We start from the raw sequence: 7925 nt of genomic DNA, 5'->3' as shown, positions 1-7925 counted from the left end.
TCATTTTTGAACGATTATTACCTCGCAAATTAAGACTTGTAGGCAGTTTGAAGTGAAGAAATTCTTTAATTGTCAAAATCTATTAGGTTCTTGTGTAAAAGTGTTAAAGTTGTGGGTTAAATTTCTTGGTCAAAACCAAAGAGAAGGTTGCATTGTTTGTAATATTTGAAAAAAAATGGGGACAAACACGAAATATTTCCGCAAATTTAAAGTGCTTTGGTAGTCCCAACCTGTAATATCTTTGGGATATTATAAGAAAAAGGGGACAGAGTCGGGAGGTACGTTTTTAGCTTCAATCTTTACTGCATACACGTACACACACCCTTCCTTAACACCTGGAGGACATATATATACAGGTCAAAGGTTAAAGCTCCACCCTCACTACTCCCCAACCTGTGCTGCCACTCCCAAAGGACAGCCCTGCAATCCCACATCAATATCACTCTACTACATTCCTCCCCCCTTAAGCTACTAATCACCGTGCCCCACAAAAAGTGTTATGTAACCTTCTAAGCATCCCCAACTGATAATGGAATAACAATTACTGGGCACTTAAAGATTTTGTTATCACTTAACATTTTAAACAATAACAATCATAAACCATTGCATTTAACACTGGTAATCTTTCAAATAACTTGGTTTGCACACGGCCCTTTGTGACCTGCGCAAAGGAGCTATCACAGGTGGTGACGGCCCTGAAGGGTTGGGAGGTGGATTGTCTAACACTACAGGAGTTGCTTTTTTCTGAGCAGGACTCAGGACACTCTGGGTGTGGGTCTCCTGAACACTGTTATTTCCTGTCAGAGTGGAAGTCTCTGATGCAACCCTTACCGCTGCAGGTGAAACAGACAGTTCCAGTGGCTCTGTGACTTCCGCCTCCACACAGTCCCCTATTACAGCACGTGACAAGACCTGGTCCACATGTCTCCGCACAATGTTACCATCTCCCAACATGATCTTGTACGAGACAGGACCTGTAATGTTTGTGATGACTCCAGGAATCCACTTAGGACCATGACTAAAGTTTCTTGTCACCACAGGATCTCCTTCCTGGAATCCTCTCTCTTTTTTCAGGTTGTCATGCTGTTCCTTTTGACTGTTCTGTTTTCGCTCCACCTTTCCTCTGCGGTCAGGATGAATCAAATCCAAGGTGGACCTCAACTTCCTCCCTTGTAGCAATTCTGCAGGTGAGAGCCCTGTGGTGGATTGTGGTGTGATGCGATAATTAAACAGAACTCTTGACACCTTAGTAGCAATGCTGCCCCCACCAGCCTTCTTCATCATTGACTTAAATGTCTGGACCGCGCGCTCAGCACAGCCATTTGATGATGCATGATATGGGGCGGATGTGATGTGCTCAATTCCATTTCTTTTCAGAAAGTCTTTAAACTCTGCACTCACAAAACAAGTACCATTGTCAGATACAATTGTTTCTGGTATTCCCTGACAACTGAAACTTTTTCTCAGGCATTCAATTGTGACGGCTGAGGTGGCTTTTGTTACAGGAAAAACCTCCATCCATTTTGAATGCGCGTCTATCAGGATCAAAAACATATGTCCCATAAAAGGCCCTGCATAATCAACATGTAATCTTTGCCACGGTTTGCTTGGCCACTCCCATGGGTGAAGTGGTGCTGGCGCAGGCAGGTTACGGTGTTCTTGGCATGTGACACAGTACTTGACAATATTCTCGATGTCTGCGTCCAACTTTGGCCACCAGAAATAACTTCGTGCCAAAGCTTTCATCCGAGTAATGCCAGTGTGTCCATGATGTAATTGCTCTAACATGGCCTCCCGCCCTTGTGGTGGCATCACAACACGTGATCCCCACAGTACACACTTATCTTGTACACTCAACTCTGTTTTCCGCACAGCATAAGGTTGAAAAACTGCATCTAAGTCGTGTGTCGGCCAGCCATGTTGGATAAACTGTGCAACTCTGGACAATACAGGGTCTCTGGTTGTCCACCTGCTCACTTCCCTTGTTGACACAAGAGTTGCAGTCTCCATCATGAGCACTCTTTCCTCCTGCTCTGCATTGTCTGAAGGTTGTGACAAAGGAAGGCGACTCATGGCATCAGCATTACCATGCTGTTTTCCCGGTTTATAGATAATCTCGTACTCATAAGCTCTTAGCGTTACAGCCCATCGCTGAATGCGAGGAGATGCCATGTTTGGCACAGCTTTCATCTCACTAAAAAGTGATAACAAAGGTTTGTGATCAGTGCAAATGACAAATTTCCTACCATACAGGTATTTATGGAACCGCTGAATGCCAAACATCACTGCTAAACCTTCTTTGTCCAATTGAGAATAGTTTGATTCAGCTGATGTCAGCGTCCTTGACATAAAGCTGATTGGTCGCTCTTGTCCATCTGGCAGTCGATGTGACAACACCGCCCCCACTCCATAGGGAGAGGCGTCACATGACAAGATCAAGTCTTTTTGACTGTCATAATGCACTAAGACTTCTGAGGATTGCATGAGGCGCTTGGATGCCTCAAATGCTCTCTCTTGCTCTGCTCCCCATCTCCATTTTGTTTCTTTTCTCAACAGTTCATGCAAGGGAGACAACAATGTGGACAAGTTCGGCAGAAATCTGTTATAATAGTTGAGTAATCCCAGGTACGCACGCAGTTCAGTGACATTAGTGGGTGCTGGTGCTTTTTGTATGGCACTGACCTTGTGGGGTAGGGGATGGAGCCCTGAAGCATCCACTTTGTGTCCTAAGAACTCTGCTTCCTGTTCCATGAATGTACATTTGTTGCGTTTGAGGCGAAGACCAGCCTCCTGCAGCCGCGTCAGCACCTGGTTCAATGTTGCCAGATGTTCTTGGTCACTTCGGCCTGTCAACAAAATATCATCCAAATACACTGCTACTTTTGGGATGCCAGCCACCAGACTCTCCATTAGTCTTTGAAATATGGCTGGACTGGAGGAAACCCCAAAAGGCAGACGGTTCACTTGGAACAGACCTTTGTGTGTGTTAATGGTGACAAAGCGCTTGGATGCTTCATCCAAGATTACCTGCTGATAGGCGTGGCTTAAGTCCAATTTACTAAACTTTTCACCACCAGACAGTTTCTCAAACAAGTCCTCTAGCTTGGGTATTGGATACTGTTCCAACTTTGACACCAAATTGACTGTGAGCTTGTAATCTCCACAGATGCGCACTGAATTGTCCGGCTTCAGCACAGGAACAATTGGTGTAGCCCACTCCGAGAATTTCACTGGCTCAATTATCCCTTGATTGGTTAGTCTCTCTAACGCTACCTCCACTTTCTTCCTCATGGCATAAGGGACTGGGCGGGGTTTATAGTACTTCGGAGCAACCCCTTCCTTTACATATATTTTTGCTGGGGGGCCCCTCCACGTTCCCAGTTCCTCTTTAAAAACATCCTCATTCTGTCTTAGTATCTCTTGCAATGTGATGTGTTTCTGCTCTATGCTATTAAGCAGCACACAGTTCATACCTAGCTCTTTAATCCAGGCTCTGCCTAACAGGTTTGGCCCAGGCCCTGCTACGACCACCACTGGAAGCTGCTTGGTTTGCTCTTTGAACTGTACCGTTACTTCTGCTGCACCTACTGTGGGCACTCTCTCACCCGTGTACGTTTTAAGACTTAATGAACAATCTTGTAACTCAGGTGCGCCCCCGGCTGCCCATAACTTAACATACTCTGTCTTAGATACAATAGTTACACTGCACCCCGTATCTACTTCAAATGATACTATGTGACCATTTAGCTTCAGCTGAGTAGTGATGGGGTCTGTTTTAACTATCTTTGGCTCTGATATACTATACAGTGTAAACACATCCTCATCACTAGAGAGATCCCTAGGGACTTCACTTATGTGATGTGCAGGCTGTTTTTTATCCTCCTTTACCCCTTTTACAAACTGCTTATGTTTCCCTCCCCCCTTTAGCTGCCGCCCTGGAGGAGGTGAGGATCTGCACATTTTTTTCACATGCCCCTTTTTTCCACAGCCATGACACTTCTCGTTGATGAACCTACAGTCCCGTGCCATATGTTCACCTCCACATCTGTAGCACGTTAACCCCGCAGTTTTTTCCTGCCACTTCCGTCCTGCTTTCACAGTGTGCACCTGCAAATGAGCTGAGGGCTTACTTGCATTACCGTCCTGTTTCTGTTGTAGATCCAGCACGTCCCTGCTCGCAGTCTCGATGGCTTGTGCGACTTTCAACGCTCGCTCAAAAGTCAGCTCCGGTTCCGCCAACAACCTCCGCTGGATGCGATCGTCCGCAATTCCACACACGAGCCTGTCGCGCAGCATCTCCTTCAGTCTGTCGCCGTAGTTACAGTGTTGAGCCAGCTCCCGCAGCACCGCCACATACTCCGTCACAGTCTCATTCACCGCCCTCATCCTCGAGTTGAACTTAAATCTCTGAACAATCTCACTGGGCTTCGGGTTGAAGTGCGACTGCAGCAGCTGAGTTAACTCGTCATATGACTTATCCCCAGGCTTCTCCGGACTTAACAAGTTCCTCATTAAACTATACGTCCGGCTGCCCACTGAGCTCAACAATATAGCCCGCTGTCTCCCAGCGTCTGTGATGCCATTTGCCACGAAGAAATGCTCCATCACCTCGACGTACTCCTCCCAGACTTGCACCTGGCTATCAAAAGCCACAAGTGTCCCCACCATCGCCGTAGCCATCTCGACCTTTTATTTTTATTTTATTTTTTATTTTTTTTTAGGCCAATAGGCTATTTTACTTAGCTTCCTCGCCGCTCGACATCAACCGAGTCCCTCGCGTAGCCGGGCACCACAAGATGCTTCCTCTGTACAACACACAGTGAGCTCGCTTGGTCTCCTCGTCGCCAAGATGTAATATCTTTGGGATATTATAAGAAAAAGGGGACAGAGTCGGGAGGTACGTTTTTAGCTTCAATCTTTACTGCATACACGTACACACACCCTTCCTTAACACCTGGAGGACATATATATACAGGTCAAAGGTTAAAGCTCCACCCTCACTACTCCCCAACCTGTGCTGCCACTCCCAAAGGACAGCCCTGCAATCCCACATCAATATCACTCTACTACACAACCGGAAGCTAATGACGATCTAGCAACGTGTAACTTTAATGTTTTTGTAGTAACCCATTACGTCCAGAGGAGGGCATCGCAACTACAGATCCTTCAAGACGATTTGACAGGATAGGAGAAGAAGAAGACGTGTCTTTCGAAATAAGTTTGTTGTGTAGTTTTCCACGGAATAGTTTGTCAAATACGAAGCACGAATGCGTTCTTTTGTTTGCATTTTCTCTCCTTTAAAGGTTTTTGTGTGTTTTTTGTGTGTTTATGTCTTTGTCTTTGTGTTTGTTTTGGTGTAAAGCTAACACAGCTACTGACACAGGAAGGCAGTGTCACCGATATGCATTCATATCCGGTGGTAGCTCAAAATAAAAGCATCAATCTAAGAGGAAATGTATTTGATTCAATTTCACGAGAAAAGTACGACCAAAAACTGGTGAAAAGTTTTTAATGTTTTGACATCATTTTTGAACGATTATTACCTCGCAAATTAAGACTTGTAGGCAGTTTGAAGTGAAGAAATTCTTTAATTGTCAAAATCTATTAGGTTCTTGTGTAAAAGTGTTAAAGTTGTGGGTTAAATTTCTTGGTCAAAACCAAAGAGAAGGTTGCATTGTTTGTAATATTTGAAAAAAAATGGGGACAAACACGAAATATTTCCGCAAATTTAAAGTGCTTTGGTAGTCCCAACCGGAAGCTAATGACGATCTAGCAACGTGTAACTTTAATGTTTTTGTAGTAACCCATTACGTCCAGAGGAGGGCATCGCAACTACAGATCCTTCAAGACGATTTGACAGGATAGGAGAAGAAGAAGACGTGTCTTTCGAAATAAGTTTGTTGTGTAGTTTTCCACGGAATAGTTTGTCAAATACGAAGCACGAATGCGTTCTTTTGTTTGCATTTTCTCTCCTTTAAAGGTTTTTGTGTGTTTTTTGTGTGTTTATGTCTTTGTCTTTGTGTTTGTTTTGGTGTAAAGCTAACACAGCTACTGACACAGGAAGGCAGTGTCACCGATATGCATTCATATCCGGTGGTAGCTCAAAATAAAAGCATCAATCTAAGAGGAAATGTATTTGATTCAATTTCACGAGAAAAGTACGACCAAAAACTGGTGAAAAGTTTTTAATGTTTTGACATCATTTTTGAACGATTATTACCTCGCAAATTAAGACTTGTAGGCAGTTTGAAGTGAAGAAATTCTTTAATTGTCAAAATCTATTAGGTTCTTGTGTAAAAGTGTTAAAGTTGTGGGTTAAATTTCTTGGTCAAAACCAAAGAGAAGGTTGCATTGTTTGTAATATTTGAAAAAAAATGGGGACAAACACGAAATATTTCCGCAAATTTAAAGTGCTTTGGTAGTCCCAACCTGTAATATCTTTGGGATATTATAAGAAAAAGGGGACAGAGTCGGGAGGTACGTTTTTAGCTTCAATCTTTACTGCATACACGTACACACACCCTTCCTTAACACCTGGAGGACATATATATACAGGTCAAAGGTTAAAGCTCCACCCTCACTACTCCCCAACCTGTGCTGCCACTCCCAAAGGACAGCCCTGCAATCCCACATCAATATCACTCTACTACATTCCTCCCCCCTTAAGCTACTAATCACCGTGTCCCACAAAAAGTGTTATGTAACCTTCTAAGCATCCCCAACTGATAATGGAATAACAATTACTGGGCACTTAAAGATTTTGTTATCACTTAACATTTTAAACAATAACAATCATAAACCATTGCATTTAACACTGGTAATCTTTCAAATAACTTGGTTTGCACACGGCCCTTTGTGACCTGCGCAAAGGAGCTATCACAGGTGGTGACGGCCCTGAAGGGTTGGGAGGTGGATTGTCTAACACTACAGGAGTTGCTTTTTTCTGAGCAGGACTCAGGACACTCTGGGTGTGGGTCTCCTGAACACTGTTATTTCCTGTCAGAGTGGAAGTCTCTGATGCAACCCTTACCGCTGCAGGTGAAACAGACAGTTCCAGTGGCTCTGTGACTTCCGCCTCCACACAGTCCCCTATTACAGCACGTGACAAGACCTGGTCCACATGTCTCCGCACAATGTTACCATCTCCCAACATGATCTTGTACGAGACAGGACCTGTAATGTTTGTGATGACTCCAGGAATCCACTTAGGACCATGACTAAAGTTTCTTGTCACCACAGGATCTCCTTCCTGGAATCCTCTCTCTTTTTTCAGGTTGTCATGCTGTTCCTTTTGACTGTTCTGTTTTCGCTCCACCTTTCCTCTGCGGTCAGGATGAATCAAATCCAAGGTGGACCTCAACTTCCTCCCTTGTAGCAATTCTGCAGGTGAGAGCCCTGTGGTGGATTGTGGTGTGATGCGATAATTAAACAGAACTCTTGACACCTTAGTAGCAATGCTGCCCCCACCAGCCTTCTTCATCATTGACTTAAATGTCTGGACCGCGCGCTCAGCACAGCCATTTGATGATGCATGATATGGGGCGGATGTGATGTGCTCAATTCCATTTCTTTTCAGAAAGTCTTTAAACTCTGCACTCACAAAACAAGTACCATTGTCAGATACAATTGTTTCTGGTATTCCCTGACAACTGAAACTTTTTCTCAGGCATTCAATTGTGACGGCTGAGGTGGCTTTTGTTACAGGAAAAACCTCCATCCATTTTGAATGCGCGTCTATCAGGATCAAAAACATATGTCCCATAAAAGGCCCTGCATAATCAACATGTAATCTTTGCCACGGTTTGCTTGGCCACTCCCATGGGTGAAGTGGTGCTGGCGCAGGCAGGTTACGGTGTTCTTGGCATGTGACACAGTACTTGACAATATTCTCGATGTCTGCGTCCAACTTTGGCCACCAGAAATAA

The sequence above is a fragment of the Antennarius striatus genome, unplaced genomic scaffold (genome assembly GCF_040054535.1).
Source record: "Antennarius striatus isolate MH-2024 unplaced genomic scaffold, ASM4005453v1 scaffold_34, whole genome shotgun sequence".
Lineage (NCBI taxonomy): Eukaryota > Metazoa > Chordata > Actinopteri > Lophiiformes > Antennariidae > Antennarius > Antennarius striatus.
Note: the sequence above shows the minus strand (reverse complement) of the source record.